The following is a 21,268-nucleotide window of genomic DNA, read 5'->3' on the forward strand; positions in this document are numbered from 1 at the left end:
CCTGCTCAGGAAAACTAGGTGCCAATCTTAAACCTCAGTAAAGGAAGCCAGATGTTGGTGCTGTGCTCTCACTCCCTCCTTGCAAACACAGTAAAAGCTCTGAGTCTACCTCCTGCATTTCCTTCCTATTCCTCTGGCTTGGTATGTAGTATAGTAAACAAACATGATCTTTGCATACAAGATAAAGTTCTTAATATGTCACATTTGAATAACTTTTTGGTGCCCCTTCAGGATCTTGAGTCAATAAATCAGTGCTGTGAGCTCCTCTCTGATTTGCTGCCTTATGCAAAAAAAGAATTGTTTTTCCAAAATTATTTGTCAGCTTTGAGTTGAGCATCCCAAAAAGGTGTGGGGAATAAAATCAGTGCACAGCTTTTAAATAAGTGAGCACACCCTGGGCAGAAGGCTCTGTTCTGCATGGACAGTGCAACCAGAACAGGCATCACCTGAGGAGATGGGAAAAGGAGAGCCCAAGCACTGATCCCTGCTGGCTTAGGCAATCAGCACACCCAACTCACGTGTCTTGAGCCAGATCTCAGAAGCTTTCCAAGGCTGCTGCACCCTTCTTGGCAGGAGCACAGCTGCATGTAACTCCCAGCTGTGGGTGAGGCTGGATTTCTGTCTCCAGGTCTGCAGACTCCCTCTGCCTCCCTCTGCCTTGGAGGGGCTGCCTTAAAACCTTGTGTTGCTTCACAAAAGGAGTAGTGCCAACGACTAAAACCCCTCAGAAATGGAACAAAGACCTTGGCTCCAATCATTCATTTCACAACCACCTGCCCTCTCTTTCTGGCAAGTAAAGGGAAGTTAAGTGGAGCAGCATTCTCCTCTCCTCTCCTCTCCTCTCCTCTCCTCTCCTCTCCTCTCCTCTCCTCTCCTCTCCTCTCCTCTCCTCTCCTCTCCTCTCCTCTCCTCTCCTCTCCTCTCCTCTCCTCTCCTCTCCTCTCCTCTCCTCTCCTCTCCTCTCCTCTCCTCTCCTCTCCTCTCCTCTCCTCCAGCCATCCCCAGTCATCTTTTTTCTGCCTACCTGATCTCAGACTAATTAAAAAACCAGTCTTTGCAAGTGCCTCTGAACTATCCCCAAGCTTAAAGTGAGTTTTCAAGAGAAGGACTAAAAAAAAAATTCAACGTATATTCCAGTAGCAAATTCCCATGACTTTGGGTCAATTTTTTTGATGGAGTGATCTGGCAGGGTTCATTTCTGACAGCAGAGGTGTGTGCTGGTTTATACCAACTGAAAGTTTCATCCTGCCTTTGTTTCCCAAATGAATACTGAACTTCCAAAAAATAATGATATTAACAGGTTGTGCAGCTGCAGCCTTCTGCTCCTGACAGAGAGGCAGGAGAGAAATCAATCCCACTTTCCTCCCTTCCCAACAGAGTCCAGTCCCACTGGTGGTACAGAAATAGGAATCTTTGGGGAGCCTTTACTCTCATTAGCTTCTCCATAACTGGGGAGAAGTTCTGTCACTTGAACATTTTTGTTACTTTTGAAGCAAAAATGGGCAGATCTTGTTGATTCAGCAATAATTACACAAAAATACAGAGCAATGAGTTAGTAGAAAATAGGTGCCTATGGTAACAACTCAGCATTTAATAATACTTACCATGAGACTCAGGAAGACTAAAGATAGATGATTTTTCTCTGAAATTAAAGCAGCTCTGAAATTTAGAGCAGATTAGAGACAATGTCTACCCAATTCTTCCAGATGCTTAAGGAGACTGCTAAATTCTAGGAGAAAAAGAGAAAATCACTGTACAGTGACTCTCCTGCTTATTTTACATTAAATTTGCGAACAGAGGACGATCAAATAAGAATCTGGCCTCTGATTTATTTATCTAATTGGAACCTGTACTCTGCTACTTTGAAAAACCACCATATACAGGCTTGTTTCTAGCCAAGGATTTCCTTCTGGCAGGAGATCCTTGGAATGGGAAGAATTATGTGCTTCACACACCTGTATAACACCATGGAAAGGGGGAGCATCTCAGTGTGGGGGAGGATGTGCATGTATGGATGCAAAATCCCAGAGGACACTCAGAAGAGCCAAATATACTCCATATCATTAGGATAAAATAAATCATGCTATTTTGCTCACAGATTGCAATGGGGACACAGAGTATTCAAGCTGGCTGTAGATACTCATTGCCTTTCCTTGCTACCTGCTTGGCAGAAGATATATGTGGAATTATCTCTGGTTGGGCTATGCACCACAGTGCTCAATCCAGCCAGAAAAATGCTCTAATTTATGGAAACAGTGCAGTTGGATGACATGGAAACTAATCCAGCTAGTGAAGCCACAGCTGCCTGGAACAAATCACATTTCACTGCACCTCAGCCCATCCCTCCAGCATTTAGGAACAATCTCAGCACTATTAAAACATGCTGGAAAAAGAGCATTTGAAACTGAAATTCCCTTGTTCTTCCACAGAACAGAACTAATTAAGAGAAGGCAATGTAGCCCCATCCTTGCAATGAGACTGTGTCACTGCTGCCAGCAGGGACAGCAGGACAGTCACCTCTCCCATGGCACAGGCTGTGCCATGGATCCCCTAAACCCAAGCACTTTCTGGGACACTGCAGAGCACAGTCCTTTGTGCTGGATGAAGCTGCACTGGTTTATCTGGAAGAAACAGCTGTGCCAAGAGCTGAGACTGAGCAGTTTTGTCTCCACAAACCTGAGCTGGCAGCACTCAGTGTTGGTGTGGGTGCTCTGCCTTAAGTACCCAGTGGAAGAGGGCAGGATGCAGGTGCTGGAATACTCAGGGAAAAGCCCTCCTGAGGCTGGCAGAGCTCATGGATTCTCAGGAAGAATTTCTTCTTCATTTTTTCATTTCTTCATTGGAAGGAGCTGCCCAAGGAGGTGGTGGAATCACAACCTCTGGAGGTGTTTAAGGAAAGACTGGAGGTGGCACTCAGTGCTCTGGGCTGTGTGACAAGGTGGGGATCAGTCACAGGTTGGACTTGGTGATCTTGGAGGTCTTTTCCAACCTGAATGCTTCTGTTATTCTGGGCAATCTGAGCAGACTCCCTCCTGCACCACTCAGGTATCTTTCTAAGGTGCTTCCCACTACAACCTACTGCATTTCTATAACCTCAAGCAGTCTATTGGTTCCTTCTCCACATCCCAGATAGAGAAGAACCAGCTGCCTTTAGAAAACACTGCAGCCCTGCAGATGGGCAATATTATTTTATAAAGGCTTTCAAGCACTGGGACATTCTGCCCTGTCAGTACCCAGGAAATTCCTCTGGCTGCCCTGGAGGACTCGAACCCCTGCTCAGGGGGTTCAGAGACCTTGGCACAGAGCCCAGGACCCCTGTGCCTTTGATTTAGCCCTTGGAAAAAACAATTACCAACCTTATATGAAGAATTACCAGCCACAAAAGTTTAAGTAGAATGATAACGAATTTATCACGGGTTGAAAAATAGATTTTGGGTTTTTTAGAATGGGGGTTCAGGGGGCAAGATGGAGGAATCTGGGCATGACCAGCCTTTCTCCTTCTTGGCCTCCATCTTCTGTTGTGATGTTGGCACTTTTAGATTGGTTTAGAGTAGAAGGTCACTGTCTAACATAGGTGATAGGTATTGGAAAGTAATTGTAAACATTGTACATGTAGTTTTTAGTATAAAACGATAACACCACCCCAGGGCGGGCAGAGTGCCTCAGACTGTCTTGCTGAGCGGACCTCGGCTGGACAGGAGAGAAAATTTTATAGATAAGATACAATAAACAACCTTGAGACTGAGAACTGAAGAACTCTGACTCCTTCTTTGACTGCTGGGCTGGGAAAAGAGACTTTCTAATGTATCTCGGGGTCACTATGACCAGCTAGAGTTCTGAGACTGCCCATGCCCACTAAAATAACAATTTGAGAGCGTCTTTTCTGGCCCCCTGAGCGCATGCAATGTCCTAAAGAGGCATCAAAACTGAAAAACTGGACAAGGGGAGGGAAGAAGAGGAGGAATGAAAGATCAGACACTCACTGTGATGCAGAGAAGCCCACAACAAGCACTGGGTGTTTTGACCTCAGATTTTCTCCATCCTATGCCATCTAAATTGGGCCAACTCTAGGGATGTTTTCTGGCCTTTGCCTCCTCCTGCCAGCTCATCTCACAGGGCGGTACCTTTACCATGTCCTTCAGCTGTAGTTATCAAGATGACACAACAGCCTGAGCATCACCTTCAGCCACACCATCAGCCACAAGCACATTTGAACCTGCAGCTGGAAGGGCTGCCCTGTGACTGCCACCAAAGCATGTCTTGTTTCAGTTCTAGGTGACCTGGAGTCCAATGCCACCACTTGGGAGGGGCAGGAGGGAGCTGCCCAAGGTGCATTCACAGGAGAGTTTGCCCTCGACAGAAATGCTGTAAATTTGGGAATAAACATTTGCAGGAATGTTCTGTGGTGTATCCAGCTCAGCTTTGGGTGAAACCTGCAGCAATGCCAAAGGGTCTGGGTATGACCAAACCAGAGAAATCATGGAGACAAAGTCAATTCCCTGTGCTTCCACCAGAGCAAACCACACTGCACTCGATTTAGTGAAATGTTACAAGTGAGGGCTGAAGCAATCACCTCTCTTCTTGTGCTCTCAGGCTCCCCTGCACAGGGTGTCCTGCTGCTGAACCAAATCACTGCATGTCTGCAGGGTCCTGCAGCAATCCCTGGTTTTGCAGGATGAGCATGGCTCGATGTTTCTCAGTGCTGCACTTCCCCATTCGCAGTGGGGATTTTATAGGCTCAGGCTCTGACTGAGGACACGATGTTCTGACCCAAAAGGATGTGTGTGGCAAGGCATTTAGAGTGAGACTGCATCTGCTCTTCTGGGGAGATATGAGCCTAATAGGTAATCTACTTGATTTATGTACCATGAAGCATGATTAGAGTAGGGGTAAGATCCTCATTCGTTACCTAATTTCCTTGAAATGATGAACCTAGAGTGTTTGTTATGAGATCCCAAACAAAGAGTAAAAAGACATTTTCAAGATTGGCATTAAGCTTGTGTTTAGAAAACCCCTTTTTGTTCCTCCTCAGATGTATGAAAACGCTGTGGAATTTTATTTATATTTCTAAACAATTTTTTTTTTAATTACTTAATTTCCTTTGCTTCAGGTGCTTTAAAAACAAGCATCATTTAAACTTCACAAAGGCCTTATGCCCTGGATTCAAATGGGTAAACTGAGGCAAATGGACAGATAAATAATTTCTGTGAGAGGCTGAGCTTGCCCTCAGCTGCCCTTGCCCTGCTTTACCCACATCTCTCCTGCCTGGGGTTACCTGTTCCCCTCGTCTGCCGTGACCCAGGGTTCCCCACAGTCCCGTGACACCTCTGCCCATCTTTACCCTCATCAACCTCTGGCACCCTGCCCTCCTTGACTCTGCACCTTGAGCCCTGTGTCCCTCACCACGCACACACAGGGGGAAGGGAAAACAAAGATTTTAAAATCTCAGAGGCACACTTTAAATAAGTGCTTTCCCCGCTGTGGAGAAGCTTTGTGCAAGGGATGTTTAGGACCTGATACACATTCTGCTGAAGTCTCACCTTGTCTTAAATAAAGCCTGGATTAGGGCCTAATCCCTGTCTTGTGCAGATATTTCTCAAGTGCAATTAGTGACAGGTTATCCCAGACACACCTTGAAAGAATAGGGGGAGCAAAGATAAATAATATCTATTAAAGGGAGCAAGGAAATGTTGGGAGATCATTCAGGTGTTCTTCCCCTTTTTAAAAACAAACTGTCAGAGGAAAGAGAAAGTAGTAATTGGGAAATGAGGTGCACTCCATATTTGAAAAGATGGTATGTATAAAAGAACACAAATCAAATACAATACTCATTTAGAATTATGCTCTCTCACTCTCCTACCAACTTCAAAGGAAATATTTCTTTTTATAACAATAAATATATATTTTTGTTCAATGAGGAGATTTTTAAAAAGACTTTAGCAGTTCCTATGCAAGCACTATTTTATTTTCTTAGGCTATAAATTACAAATCTTCAAAACCTACTATTCTGGTCTCTTGCCTACTCCTCAAGCAAGGTGAAACAGCATCTGTCCTCTGAAGCCAGCAGGACATCACAAGAGGATAAGATCTCATTACACTGGGTTTGAATTTACACTTTTGTGTACAAACTGCTGCTTTGTAGTACTCAGAGCTGCTTTAGAGCCACACAGCCACTGTCTGAAATCACCTGCCCATGAGGAAGGACTGGAAAACATCACATGGCAAGGGAAGGCATTGTGTTGTCTATCTGGGTGGTCACCCTGGCAATTGCTTGGGACTATGAAGAGAAAGAATGGAAAGCAGCAGATTTTCTTAGCTGCTTTCAAATGTTCCACCATCCACAACCAAGATTTACCCAATTATTCTCCAAAGTTTCAGCAATCCAGCCTGAGATCAAGGGATTTTCCTTAGAGGGAATGTGTTCAGTAGATACATACTCCTGCCTTTTGCCCAGGCTCTGCAAGAAAGGCACAAAATGAGGATCAGGAGACATGAGGTTAAGGTGATGGCACACACCACATGGAAAGGCTCCTTCTGCTGTGTCTGATGGAGCACCCCTCACTCACAGGATGATCAGGAAAGGGTTGATTGGTGAGGTTGTGGCACGAGCTGTACCTGCTGCTGCCTGATCAGCTGGAGCTGGCTGCAGGTGTGAAAAATCAGATTTGGACTGAATGACAGTGAAGCTACACTGTTTCTGTTGCACTGCTGGTGCCTTTGCTCTGGGCTTTTCTTCCTTCTTGCCTGCTTTGGCTGCTGCACCACAGAATCACAGAATGGCTTGGACTGGGAGAGACCTCTGGAGATGGTCACAAGATTTAATGACCCTCTATGAAGTGTTAGTACAAATCACAGAACCACGAAATTTTTTGGGTTGGAAGGGACCCCTGGAGCTGCTCCAGTCCAACACCCTGCCCAGGGTCACCTGGAGCAAGTGACACAGGGTTTACAACATTTACAACCACAGAAGTGAGGAGTGGAAGATGAGGTGAGGGCACCTTCTCATGCTCCCCACAACCCTCCAGACCAGAACTCAGATCATGCACAACTTGCCACCTCTGCTGCTGGCCAGTCCTCAGCACTCTATGTTGTCTCTTCCAGCCCTTGTAACACCTCAAATCAGCACTGACTGGGAGACTGGAAAAGCCCCAGCCATGGTTTATGGGGGACTGGGACAAGTCAGGGTCAGGGAATCTATCTAAGCTACCCCAAGTTTGACTGGCTGCCCTACAGACTGAAATACTGCCCAGGCTCCCCAGAGCTTCATCACTGCTCACCAGTTTTTGTTAAAAGTTCAATCTTCATAGGAGCACTCTGGATCCCTTCTCTCTCTATCCTCTAGGATAAAGAATAAAAGGGCAAACCCACAAGCTATCTGTGAATCATACCAGTGCAGTTGTAGTGAGTGCATTTACAATATTCTCTTGATAACAAACATTCAAACTCATCTGTGTGACTGACATTTTTATGGAAATTCAGGCCAGTATAAAAATCAGCCAGGGCCAAAGTTTACTGGATAATTCACCCAAAACAAACAATTCACCCAGTGCTATGGAAATGTGATGTAACCTGCTCATTTGGTGGCCTCTGTGAATTAGCTGCCCTTCACCCCACCCTCACTGAGACATTGTTTATCCTCAGTAGAATTACTACACAGCTGGTATTATTTGTTATCTCTCTGGACACTCTCTGCAGAGGCACTTACAAATGAAAGGGCACAGAGACTCAAGTATCATCATCAGTTTTCAGAGGAAACTCATCCTGCCACTTCTCAGGCTTCCCTTTGATTTGTGGAGAAAAGCAGAGTCTCAAGGAAGATCTGCAACTGAGGAGCCACAGGTTTCACACACACTGAAGTTTAAATGATTTTGCAAACTAGAAAGGCAAAGCCCCATGATTAAAACAGTTGATGGTATCACAGCATCATTTACATTGAATTTTAAGTTTTGGTTTATGCATATGGCCGTAAACTAAAATATGAGAAGTTCCACCTCAACATAAGGAAGGACTTTTTACACTGAGGGTGGCAGAGCCCTGGAACAGCTGCCCAGGGAGGGCCTGGAGTCTCCTTCTCTGGGGACATTCTAACCCCACCTGGACACGCTCCTGTGTCACCTACCTGGGCAGGGTGTTGGGCTGGGTGATCTCCAGAGGTCCCTTCCAACCCAAAAATTCTGTGATTCTGTGATTTGTACTAACACTTCACAGAGGGCCATTAAATCCTGTGCAGCAGGGTGTTGTGAAAACAATGAAATGACAGGACATGGGATCACAGCACTGACTGCCTTTCAGGGGAAATCATTGGGTCTGCAGCACAGCTAACTGAGAACAATCAAGATTTTTCTTGCTGCCAGATGAACTCTGTTTAGAGATTGTAAGACAATAAAACAAAAAACTTTTAAGTGAGAGAAGTTAAAGAAGACAAAATTAATTGTTGTCAATAAGAGGAAATAAATCAATTATTTCCAATCCTGGCTCTCAGGCTGTGTTCCTGTGTGTGTAGAGAACATCCCACAGCCTTCACACCTCCTGCCTTGTGTCATGCCAGGCTGCTGGTTTGCAGCCAGCACCTCTCACTGTTGTTCTTGTGATTCCACAGACGGAGGAAACAGCAGCTCTTTATGTCTTTGATCACCATGAGCCAGCACAATCCCCTCCCCATGGTCACTAGGGCAGGGCTGCATGGTTGTAGTTTCAAATGTGGCAATCTTGTACAACTCAGAAAGAACTCTTTCCAAAGTCAAGATAGACTAAGCCCACCTTTCCAAAGTGTATTTCATAATCAGAGGAATGGAAAAAAACCTCCTTTCTGTCTGGTTTCTACCCTGTAGCCATCTGACGCTTGTGCTCAGCACACACAACAACAGCAGAGGGGAAGGCAAGGACAACACAGCACCCTGAAACCCCAATGGCAGCAAAGGAATCAGAGCCATTTACGTGCTGTGTTTGCCTGCTGCTCTTCCACAGGCTGCTGTTCAGTTCCTTCAGGATAAAGGGACACCAAAAATAAAGTTTCTTTATGATGGAAGAAGGCACCAATGTCATCCTCTTGCAAATGCATGCCCAAGTAAGACAGAAAAGGACACAGCCAAAGAGCAAAGGGACTCAAATCCTACATTTTGAAAGTCAAAAGAGGCATGGAAAAGACAATGAACCAACTTTCTGTTGTTCGAGTCATATTGATTCCCTTCAAGAGAGTATGAAAAATAAACTAACAAAGTTTTTTGCCATTAATTCACTCAACCACCGTAAACATAGAGTGGATCAATGATTTCAGAGGGCTCCTCTATCTTTATCACTAGCCAGCAGTGACCTGACAAGGGGGTTGCACTGAAACTTCCACCCATGGGATATCCAGTGTGCACACAGGCACCAGCCTTACACACCTCTCCATAAACCATTTCCAAGTCACATTCTGGTGAGAAATATGATGCAAATCAAAATCAAAATATTTTGGAGGCAGAGATGGCAACCCAGGGCTGGAAGAGACTGAGATCCACACACTTTGGATGGAGTCAGTAATTTCCCACAGGAAGATGGAAGGATCAAGTGTCTGGGTAAAGATTTGGTAAGGAACAAGGCAGGGGAGCTAGCTGGGGAATGTAGTACAGGATTCAGCTAGCAGAGGTAGGAAATCCCTGGGTAAAAATACTGGAAAACACTTGGAGGACACTGGAGCTTGCCAGCAAAGCTTGGTCCAGGCATGACCCACACACATGGAGAGTTGAATGAGACTGGGTGGAGGGCAGAGCTCTAATTCCTCAGGGATCTAAACTGAGGTTGTACAGGACATCCTAATTCTGGCTTTTGTCAGTTTTTGCTCACAGAGTTTTGCATCATGAACAATCTCTTGCTGTTGCTTTTTCTGTACACAGTCATTTTTCATTTAACTGAGGAGTGAAGTGTAATTTACCCCTACTGAACTCAGAGAATATATTTTCATTTAAAGCTCTTTCACAAGAAGTTTTGTGCACCTGTACCTCACTGTCCTAAGTAACCTTCCATTCTAACACTGTCAGGGGCTGGGCTTGACTGGTAGAATGCATTGGGATATTTCAGCAATAAAACTTAAAACAGAATCCTTGTTTCTTCCATTAGTTACATCCACTTGAAACTGCCACTGAAAACTAAAAATGGGCCCTGAGCTGAACAGGTGAAGGCACAAAACACATGTGGACATCACTTTGGCAGAATAACTTGATCTTTGAAACTGCAAAGATGTGCACAGTGACTTATTACTTTTGGCTCTAAGTTTTGTTATGAAAGTTTCTCTCAGCACTGTGGAGAAGAAAAGGGAACCTGTCAAAAGCAGAGACCTCTAGTGAGGTTTTAGGAATGCATTTTCTCTCAGCAAGGTTGCAAACCAGGCTTCTACAACACCCTAAAATTCACAGGAGCCCCTGTTGTCTTCCTAAGCTCTATTACATCCTCTGTCTTTCTAATAGCTGTGATAAAAATAGCAAGTGATTCCAGTCTGCCTTCAAAGCTGCATCTAAAGAAGATGTGCAGTGACACAGGGACATGTCCCAACTCCCTGGGATTACACACAGTCACATCAGCCTACAGATTGGACAATAAATTTTTAACATTCATCTCCAGCCCAGGGGAGTTCACTCTGTGTTACAGTGTCTCCTGAGTGGAGCAGGCAGCAAAATTGTGATTCACCAAGTGTTTTGTTTAACAGGGAAGAGGCAGGCTGAAAGAAAACAGGGCACTCTTCAAAAATTGTGCATTGCCTCGTGGTTGTGCAATCATTCCAGAATGGAGTCATGGATGTCCTTCAATTGTGTGGAACTTGTACCAGATACTCCTGCAAAAATGAAGTGTTGAGGGCCCAAACCTGTGGGCAAGTGTGGCTGATGTGTGTGAGGAAGGACATGGAGCTGTTGGAGTGACTCCTCAGGAGGCCACCAAGGGGATCAGAGGGATGGAGCAGCTCTGCTGGGAGGAAAGGCTGAGGGAATTGGGATTGTTCAGCCTGGAGAAGAGAAGGCTTTGGGGTGACCTCATTGTGCCCTTCCAGTGCCTGAAGGGAACCCACAGGAAAGATGGAGAGAGACTCTTGACAAGGGCCTGGAGTGACAGGACAAGGGGCATTGGGTTCACACTGACAGAGAGCAGGTTTAGATTGGACATGAAGAAGAAATTGCTCCCTATGAGGGCTGGTGAGGCCCTGGCACAGGTTGTCCAGAGAAGCTGTGGCTGCCCCACCCCTGGAAGTGTCCAAGGCCAAGCTGGACGAGGTTTGGAGCAACCTGCAATAGTGGAGGCTGTCCCTGCCCATGGCAGGTGGTAGGAACTGGATGATCTTTAAGGTCCCTTCCAACCCAAACCATTCCATGATTCTGTGATAAAAGAGTAAGACAGGATAAAGAATGGACTCATCCCATATTACTTAAATGGGGTAAGTCTGGATAGAGGGCTCCCATATCACAAAACTGTAAACTGTAGGGAATACAGGAATCGGAGATAAGGTGCTGATTTAATTTCCTTCTTTTGAAATACCCTGCTTTGTCCTACAGTGTCCAAAGCAGCCTCAGGTGCGTGTGAAGAACTGAATGGGATAAAGTTACACCCAGCCCGTCTCCACAGACCTCTAGAAATATCTGGATCTATTGTGTGTGCTTGACTCTGGCTTAGCTTGTAAAAGAAGCCATACAGCTAGCCCTGGAGAGTAAATGTCATAAATTCATAAGTCCACAACACAGGGTAAGCAGTAGAAACTGTGTTTTTATGCTATCCATCTATTTTGTGTTAAAACTGTCCCCCCAGCTTTGCTTCTCCTCTCTGCCTGTGCAGTCTCTGCCTTCTCTGTTGGGATTGCTCCCAGCAGCACACAAAGGGGGGGCTTCTCTGCCAGAGGCTCAGCTGACACCCCCAGACATGTCCCACACAGCTGCCATTTGCTTGAGACAGCAGCTGGGACATAATAACCCACAATGCTGACACAGGTGAGAGAGCCTTTGGAACTGAATCCCTGCCTTTAGCATCCCACTGCTCAGGCTCAGCAAAACCTCACTGCAAAGTGACTCAGAGCAGTGGAAGAGGATGAGAGAACAAAAGGGTACCATGAGAGGCTGCCTGCTCCATCTCTCCTCCAACAGTAATCCAGAGTGTCACTTGTTCCTGAGCTATTCCCAATGACCTGAAATGCAGTGAGGAGGATAACAACATGAATTCTGCAATGTTATTCTGACAACTGACTTTGTGCCTGCACAAAGCTTGTTTGTACTGCTTCTGATTCACTGTTTAAGAAAAAATACCTTGGGAACAACAACAGCCGCTGCAGAAGAACCAAACTGAGTGGAAGAAGTATGGCTCACCAACCACAGGACCTTCTGATTTGAAATCTGCATTCTGAATTTCTAAATCCTTGTGTTTTAAATGGGGGACTCTTCATGAGAAAGAACAGATAAGTCAATCCCTTCTCCCATCCTGCAGTTCCCATGAAGGCCCACAGAAGAGTTTGAGAGGCAGCCAGCCTTGTCCTCTCTATCCTGCTTTCCCTCACCACAAAACAGAGCCTTGCCCTGGGATGGACAGCAACACTTCTGATCTGGTCCTGTCATGGAATCAAATGTCACTTTTCAAATATTCTAAGCTTTCCTGGTGTCTATTTAGTACAAGAAAGGTCCATTTTCCACCTAGAAATAAAGCCACTCTTGGGCCAAATGGCTTCAAGGGTAAAGCCTCTTGATTATTGTAAAGAGATTTTCCTTACATTAAATGCTGAGAAAAAACCCAATCCAAGAAAAACAGAAATCCCTCAAGAAGCCATTATTAAGTCATCTGGTCTCAGTGCATACTCACAGGTATCCCCCTACCATTATCATACAGGAAAGAACATGGTATCTATACTTAGTGAAGGTATTTATTAAGGTGATCTGTATGGGAAAACTTGCTTTTATAATTTTACCACTGAGTTCACAGGGACTGGACTGCCCTTATAGATATTCCATTCAAAATAAGAGTTGGGAGTTTTGCTTTCTTGGGTTTTTTTCTGGTTTAGTTTATAGAATTTTGAAAGTGAAACAGATTAAGCCAGGAAAAGGGAGTGCTAATTGGGAATAAGACTATCCCTATAGCCTGCATCCAGTGATTGAATTTTACCTATTCCTGTTTCCCACACTGAAACTACCTTGATACAGGATCAAACCTTTTGTGCCTTTGAGTTTCTGGTGTCTCTCAGAATCTCCTATTTACTATGTGCTTTTAGGACAGAATTTAGGACTACACAAACATTCTGATTGTTTGTATAAGAACACAGTGAGCCAAAAGACCTTACACACAAATGTTTTCTTAATGGTCATCACTGTTAGAGAACTCCAGATGCACACAGAGTTTCGGAAAATCATTAAAAATGCCCTATAACCATCACCAGCAGTAAAATATAAAATATTGTTTTTATTCTATAAGGCAAATAGCAAGTGGATTTGCTTGGGCACAAGAGCAAAGGCCCACCTGAGTTCTGTGTCCTCCTAGGGGCTGTGCCCACCTCACTTTCAGCAGCACATCCCAGAGTCCCTCTCAGCTTCAGCACAATAAAATCAGCTGCTCTGTTATTTCTGACCCTCTCCAGATCCATCCCAGTTACTCTGGATCACTCCTCATGGCAAAGAGGGCAAGTGGCCAGACCTTGTGAGAGCTTCTCTTGGGACTCAAGGCAGTGCTCTTGACAGTCTGGCTTGACTGAGAGCAGAATGCTACCAAGTAAAAGGATTTTTTAATGAATAGCTGAATGTAAGTCTGACTTGGCTGAGAAGCAGATGTATTTTTAGGGCTGTGCAGCACAGCTGTGACACCAGAACTTAATGAGTTGCTACAGGACAGCTAGGTCAGTGTCAAGTTGAATTTTTAACACCCTATAATCTGAAGTGTACTTTTAAATCTCTTTTGATGAAAACCAAAAAAAAAATTCTTGTTTTCATTTGCTGTGAGAGAACTGTATACAGAGTTAGTCACTGCAGATAACATTACAGATCTCAGGATGAGTTTGTTTTTGAGCTCTGAAATATCCAGTGTGAACCAGCATCAAGCCCACAGTTCTAAGGGCCCCCTTCCTATAAAGCAGTAAAATGTCACATAGTTGTCTTGGCTATTGCAATCCTTCCACTAAACCCTGACTATCAGGTAACAAACCTAGAGATTAGAAAGCAAATTACTTGGTCATGGTTTTCTGAGGTCATTTTAATTCAGCAACTTCCTCAGGAACTGTGGAATTCTTAATCAAAAAGCATTTAATCTAGTGTCACTGAGAAAAACACCAATTCATTGCACTTCTGAAGTGCCTCTCAGCTAAAGATAGAAAAGGTTTTTACAAACACTGCTGACTCACACTGCCCCTAGCAGAGAAGTGTTAATACTATCATTTTATATAAGGCAAAGCTGTAGCACTGATGTGTAAGCCTGTACCTGGGCAAAGTGAGCAGACAGGCACAAGCAACAGTGCTCCAGGTCCTTTTTTCCTGCTTTATTTCTACCTGATTTTTCTAGGCTCATTATTCTTGTTCTTCTATATATTCATGTGTATATAGGTCTATTTATTCATGTTTTCTACATATATATACTCATACATATTCATTTATATATTTATGAAAATGCATAAAGGACGAGGACTTTGGAGAGCACTAAGTATTGCAACATCAATTCATATTGTACAATTTAATAATTATGGCAATAAAAATAGAAAATTGTATATATCACTAGTTTCATGGACAAACCCCACAATTCCTGTACCTTTTGCAACAGAATCTAAGAAGTAAAATAGGATTTTGGAATGGTATTGAACATGTTGCAATGCTTTCCCAACAGCTGAATATTCAATTATATTTTGTAGCACAGCCATAGGTAAAATATTCTGAATTACAATGAATCATGCAATTGATATTACGTAAATCAAACATCCAGCTCCTAGGGAAGAGTCAGGAAATCAAGTTTGGAAAGAAGAACTTGCAGCAGCTCAAGTTTGTGTATTTACATGTGGAGGTTTCATGACTGACTCCAGATTCTGGGCCTTTAGAAAGGATAGTGCATGCAACAGAATCTTCAAAAAGATTTAAAAAATGTATCTGGGTGTGCACTTGAACCTTTATTTTCCCTGGAAGGAACTCTGTAAATAGTTTCCAAATGAAATCAAACCTAGGATGCAAACATGGAGCTCTCTAGAATTAGATGTGTGTGGCTGTGATCAAGTTGCAATGCCTGAATCCAGATGCTTTCCATTTGTGGTCTGGCATAGGTCTTCCTCACAGAAAGAAGACTAAAAGGATTTTCAACAAAATAAAGAAATTCTTGTATTCTGAAATGCGGGATTTTTTTAAACTCTAACTTTTTTTTCTTTGTTTTGTTTGTTTGTTTGTTTGTTTTGAAAACGGTTTTGTTCCAACTCTACTCACCCCTGGTTGATTCACTGCCTTCCACCTTTCCTACTCAGCCAGCTGGGAGCTGAAGGATATTTTTCTGGCTACTTCCTTCATGTTGATGACAACACTCATTATTTCCACATACCTGCTTTGGAAAGAAAGTCAATTTAGGAGTCAAACATGCTACAACAAAAATACTCCATTTTGTCTGACTTTATGGAAGAACATTTCAAATAAAAGCCACATTGGGATAAATACACAGTCACATGCAAGGTCACTAGCTGTCACTAAGATACCTTTACTTTAAAGGATCAAACTCTCTCTTTCAGCCTTTTGGTTAAATTGGGTTTCAGCAAGCATCGGTTGGCCAAAATCACAGCTGCTCTGGCTGCCCACGGACAACATGTACCTCTCCAAACCTTTATCAGCCTCTGAATGGAGATTACCTCATTTTCTTCCCTCTGTCTCTTTCCCTCTACTTGGTGCTCTCAGACTCTGCCTCACACCATCCCCACAAGTCTCACTGCAAAAGCCATCACATGTTTGGCTCCCTCTTTTCACTTCCTGCAGACCTTCACAAATTCCTGGCAGGGAGGAAACAAGCCTTTTCACTCCCTCACCCTGGAGTTCTGTCAGTTCTTAGAGCTGTGTTCAAACCTAATCTCAGCCCTAGACATACTTTTACCATAAAATCATCTTTTAAATTACTCCACATTAGTATTGATGTGAGCAGCACCTCTAAGCAAGCTCACTTGGACATGTCCTATGTGCTGGGGGCTGTTATGACATGACAGCAATTTCCAAGAGCAGATCTCTGGACTCCATTTTACCACTCCATTACATGACTCAGCCGTGGACTGTGAGCTGCAATGGGTGACAAGAAGATAAAGGGCCACCCTTAGTCATGGCTTCTTGAAGGTCAGGCTGTTCTGCCAAAATTATCTAGGAGGGAATTGCTTTGTCATAGGCCAACCTGACAATTGCAACCACAGTTTCCTCAGAGCCATCAGCTTGCAAGAGAAGCAAAGGGCAATAAATGAACTTTTCATCCAGGCAGTCCTGGTGGTATTTCCAGGTGACTTGTGCTTGTGAAAGTGTCCCCATCTCAAAGGCAGCTTTCCAGATTTTCCTCTCAGCCACAACCAGAGTTTGCAAGTACCAAATGCGTCAGCGCACCTCATCATGGTCACTCACATCAAAAATGGGAGAGGAGTTGGTTTCCTAAAGTCTTTAGACAGCCTCCTATCAAAAGCCATCTCTCTCTCACTCAACACAATGATGGTTAAATCTCTGATTTGTTTTCTGTAGAACCAAAGAATCCATAATATGATTTACTTGGCCATGATGGAAGGAGGTGAGTCGTTTTCTTGTTTAAGCTGTTTGAAGATGTTTGCAATAATCTTGGATTCCTTTCAAAATTTCCATATGTGGCCACAGAGAACTATTATTTATCCCTTTATTCGCCCTGTTTTTTCCCCTTCACCAAGATTCTAGGTCAGAATAACCTCTTGATTTTGTTTCCTGGAGCACCAAAAGTACACAAATGCACATTGGAGCATTAGTTTTTAAGTGGTAAACAACAAAAAGATAAGGAAATAATTCTGATTTTTTAAAATATGCCTGGCAGATAGGGAAAGGCAGTGTCAGGTTGTAAGATACTATAGCTGAGGGGCTTCACTTTGTGTCAACAGAAACACTTCATTGACCCACTCTGGTCAATTGATTTGCTGCAGGAAGCAGCTGACTTAGTTTCTTACTGTGGGGTACCTTGTTGTGTCTTGTTTGACCTCTTGCTACTAAGAAACAGCATCTGTGTGTTTGTAAAACATCATTTAAAATGACCAATTTTATTGCTTAGTCTTGCCTGTAAAATGTCAACACCCTAAGGCAGAAGAGAGGAATCTGCAAACATTCCTCACAGCTAACTGGACATTACTGGGCAGTTCCATGAGCTATGGAGGTCCTTGGGACAAGTGAAGAGAGGAAATGCATCATGATATGAGTGCAACTTCATTTCTGGGATGAAACCCCCCAGAACCAGTGGTAAGAACAGAAAGCTCTCAGTGGTGGGAATTGGCTCTTTCTCACTGAAAATTTGTGCTAAATATGTTCCTCTGCAGGTTCAATTTGGCCCTGAAAGCTTAATTAGTCTTCCCTAGCAACAGGGAAACATCCTGATTGACAAAAGCCGCCGGTTTTGGCTGAGCCTTCAAAGTGCTCACTTCATGGTTATTTTTAAACTCCCCAAATTCACAGCTGAGCATTTCCATTCAGAGTGAAATTCATCAACAACAACAGAAAAGAAACATCCCCAGAGTGATGGATTTCTGAGGAAAATGGGAGGTAGGATCTCGGCTCAAACTTTGTGATCTATGGCAGCAGCAGTTTTTTGCCTTTTCTCCCTCAATCTAGAGAAGAAATTGGGGCTACTTGGGTGAAGAGGAAACCAAACAGAGACTTCAACAATTAATTAAAAAGACTATAAATTAAAGGGAGTAAGGACTTAAATGAAAACATTTGTAGATAACTTGTGAAGTCTTTTGCTGTCAGCACCAAAGAGCTTTAAGAGGTACTCAGAAAGCAAAGTGGACAAACAGTAAAGAAAAATCAAAAGATAACCCCCCCCCATATTTATACAGTTCAAAATCATAATACTAATGTATGTTTGAAGATACTATTCCATCACCATCAGAAATAATATCTGGTGGCATACTTGTACAAATCTGCCTAAAGCATTTGTAAATTTTGCATTGTAATAAAATAAGAATGATGCTTACACCTCTAAGTATTCAGTTCTGGAAAAATCCAGCAGTAATATGTACTATACATGAATATTTATAAGAATAAAAAAATGATGATACCCTTATTTAATTTTTAAACTGAGATTTTGGATATTATTAACTCTCCTGGCAGTATTAAGAGGAATAATTTCATAATTCAGTAGTGAAAAGAACTGCAAATGAACCGTAAGTAAATAGAGCTGAATTATCTTTTGCAAAGATCTCAGAGGCTGAGGGTAAGCAGGTTGCATGTGAAAACCTACAGAAATCAGATATATTTAATATGTGACAGACCACTTCTCTCTGAGTCCCCATGCTCAGGAATAAATCTGCAGGCATCCCTCTGCCTCTGCCTGCAGCCCTGTGTCCCAGAACAATGTGACTGCAATGCAGTCCCAGGTGCTTTGGTTTGATTTCCTAGCTATTGAAAATGGTTTTATTCTCAACAATTGCAAGGGGGAAAACAAAAATTAATCTTGAACCCAAATGTAGAGAGTGGCAAGAGCACTGCACTCCACGTGGGGAGATGGGACAGGAGATGGGAACACAGCAAAGGGATGCACACGGATTATCCACACCATGCTGGCAGCTCCCTTTGGAAGGTTCACACCCAGAAAGGAGCTGTGCCATGCAGAGGAGAAGGGACCTCCTGGCCCTGGCTGGGACAAAGTAAATTGTCCTTAAAATGTGTACAGGGTGGATGCCAGCTCTGCAGCAACCAGGGCTTTGTTCTACAGGCCTGGTCCTGTTAGCTCCCAGTGTCTGCTCCTGTGAACACAACCTCTGATGCCACCAGCACCCCCAGGGGCCAAATCCCACTCTGTCCCCAGCCTTCCCCAGAAGGAAACCAGAAGAACACACATGGAGAACCAGCTCTGCAGAAGACCAGAGTGATACCCAACAAAAGAAAATGAAGTTTTGGCAAATGGGATAAACCAGGACTACACAAAATAGACACCCAGTAGCTGATGCTACCAATGATTAAGACAGAGCAGGAAACAAATCACAAAATCTGGTCTATTACAACTGACTCCATCAGATTTTAATCATGGAATCACAGAATGGTTTGGGCTGGAAGGGACCTTAAAGATCATCTCTTTCCAAACCCCTGCCATGGGCAGGGCCACCTCCCACTATCCCAGATTGCTCAGACCCCCATCCAGCCTGGCCTGGGACAATCCCAGGGATGGGGCAGCCACAGCTTCTCTGGGCACCCTGTGCCAGGGCCTCACCACCCTCACAGGGAACAATTTCTTACTAATACTAAATCTAAACCACCTCTCTGCCAGTGTGAATACATTCCCCCTTGCCCTGCTACTACCTGCCCCTATAAAAAGGTCCTTTTCCTGCTGTCTGCTTTGCCTGGATTTAACAGTTGAGGAGAAGGATCTTCCTTACAGTCCTCCCTGGCTGCAGGATTACTGTTTGGGTGTGTAAAGCTAAGCATTTGCATAAATGCTCCCCTGTTTCAAGCTGTAAGGCTTTTCATAGGCTGGCATTCCTAGAAATCACATTTTAAAATACCTCAATGTCTTTTTGTATTTATCTCTTCCTTTTAAATGTCTGTTCATGTGCATGTTTTACAATGTACATAATATATACTTGTTGTAGTAAATATATATAATTCACAAATAAGTGTATATATTGTGGAAGGGACAGTGAGAGTGTGTGTGTGTGTGTGTGTGTGTGTGTGTGTGTGTGTGTGTGTGTGTGTGTTTTCAAGGACTTCTACTGATACAGGTGCACAATTACAAACTTTTGGAGATCACTGCAACAGAAGGAAGAGGTGGTAACCAGCACATATTTTAAGTCTAAAGTCTGCTGTTGTGTTTTCCACATATTTTGCACATGCATGTATGTGCACAGGGTATAAAAAAGATGTGCATTTTATATATTACTGCATTATTTTTTGTATTGCATTAGCATATTTATTAGTATCTTTTGCATAGATTTACTGAGCTTCCTACACACATACATTAAATTTATGCAATATACCTAACAAACAGCACATATATATTTGACACATTCTGCATTTAGATGTAGGTAGAACTGCAACTTCAAATTGTTTGACATATCACATTATAATTTACCATTTGCCTTCAGTTATAATTCTGCCAGATTTTTGAACTCTTTGCACTGAATCTTTACATAATTTTGCCCTGCTTCTGAGTTACTTTCTTTGGAGAGTTTGAGTAAGAGTGATTTAGCCATTTTTTGGAGAACAAAACTAGGGAAAAACAGCCAGTGTAACCTATGCTGAAAACTGTTCATCCTATGAACATCTCCAGCCACAATCAGAAGAAGAAAATTAGAGAAGAGCAATTTCCCCAAAGTCACACACTTTTTCTTTTTTTTTTTTTTTTGGTGAAAATATATCCAGACTGGCCAATCCTTTATTTTTTAAAAACATCTTTCACTTTTGTGAATCTGGCTCAAAAATCTTGACTTTCCCAATTGTGATCTCTGAATGGGGTTGAGAGGATAATATGTAACAATAAAGTCCCATTTGAAGAAGAATTTTACTTGGATTTTACTTTCCACCAAGTCTTGACTGACAGTGAGTGCACTCCTATAAGGAGATTTGGGCTCTATTCCTGTTTGAAGCTTAAGGTTAATTTGTATTTTCAGAATGCAGAGTTGCTCTAGAATTGCTTACCAAGACATTAATTTAAAAACATTCACTCACAGAGCCAGTCTGGCACAATGCTGCAATTGCAGAGTGCACATAATGAATGTCACACACACCTTTTAATGAAGATTTGTCTTTTCTTGGGCTTGTCATGGGTCAGCCTTTTCCACTCTGCATCATTTGATATAAATTGCTGTTCATTTTGTCATCCCTCTTTTTGCTCTATTGTTGAGAAAGTTGTAAGACAATGTTCTCAAATTGTTTTTTTCCTCTTTCAACACACATCCTTGTCTTCTGTTGCAGTAGAGAGGGGTGTACCAAGCCACAGACTGAAAAAAACCAACCAACCAACATTTCACAGCCTATTTATATTCTACATCTTTTCATCAAGATAATTGTTTTTTTGTAGATCAACAGGTAGGGCTGAAAGGGGAGGCATTTCAATGTGTCTCTAAGTAATTTAACATTTGAAAGATAAATACTTATCACCACCAAAT

This window comes from Ammospiza caudacuta, chromosome 5 (assembly GCF_027887145.1).
Source record: "Ammospiza caudacuta isolate bAmmCau1 chromosome 5, bAmmCau1.pri, whole genome shotgun sequence".
Taxonomy (NCBI): Eukaryota; Metazoa; Chordata; class Aves; order Passeriformes; family Passerellidae; genus Ammospiza; species Ammospiza caudacuta.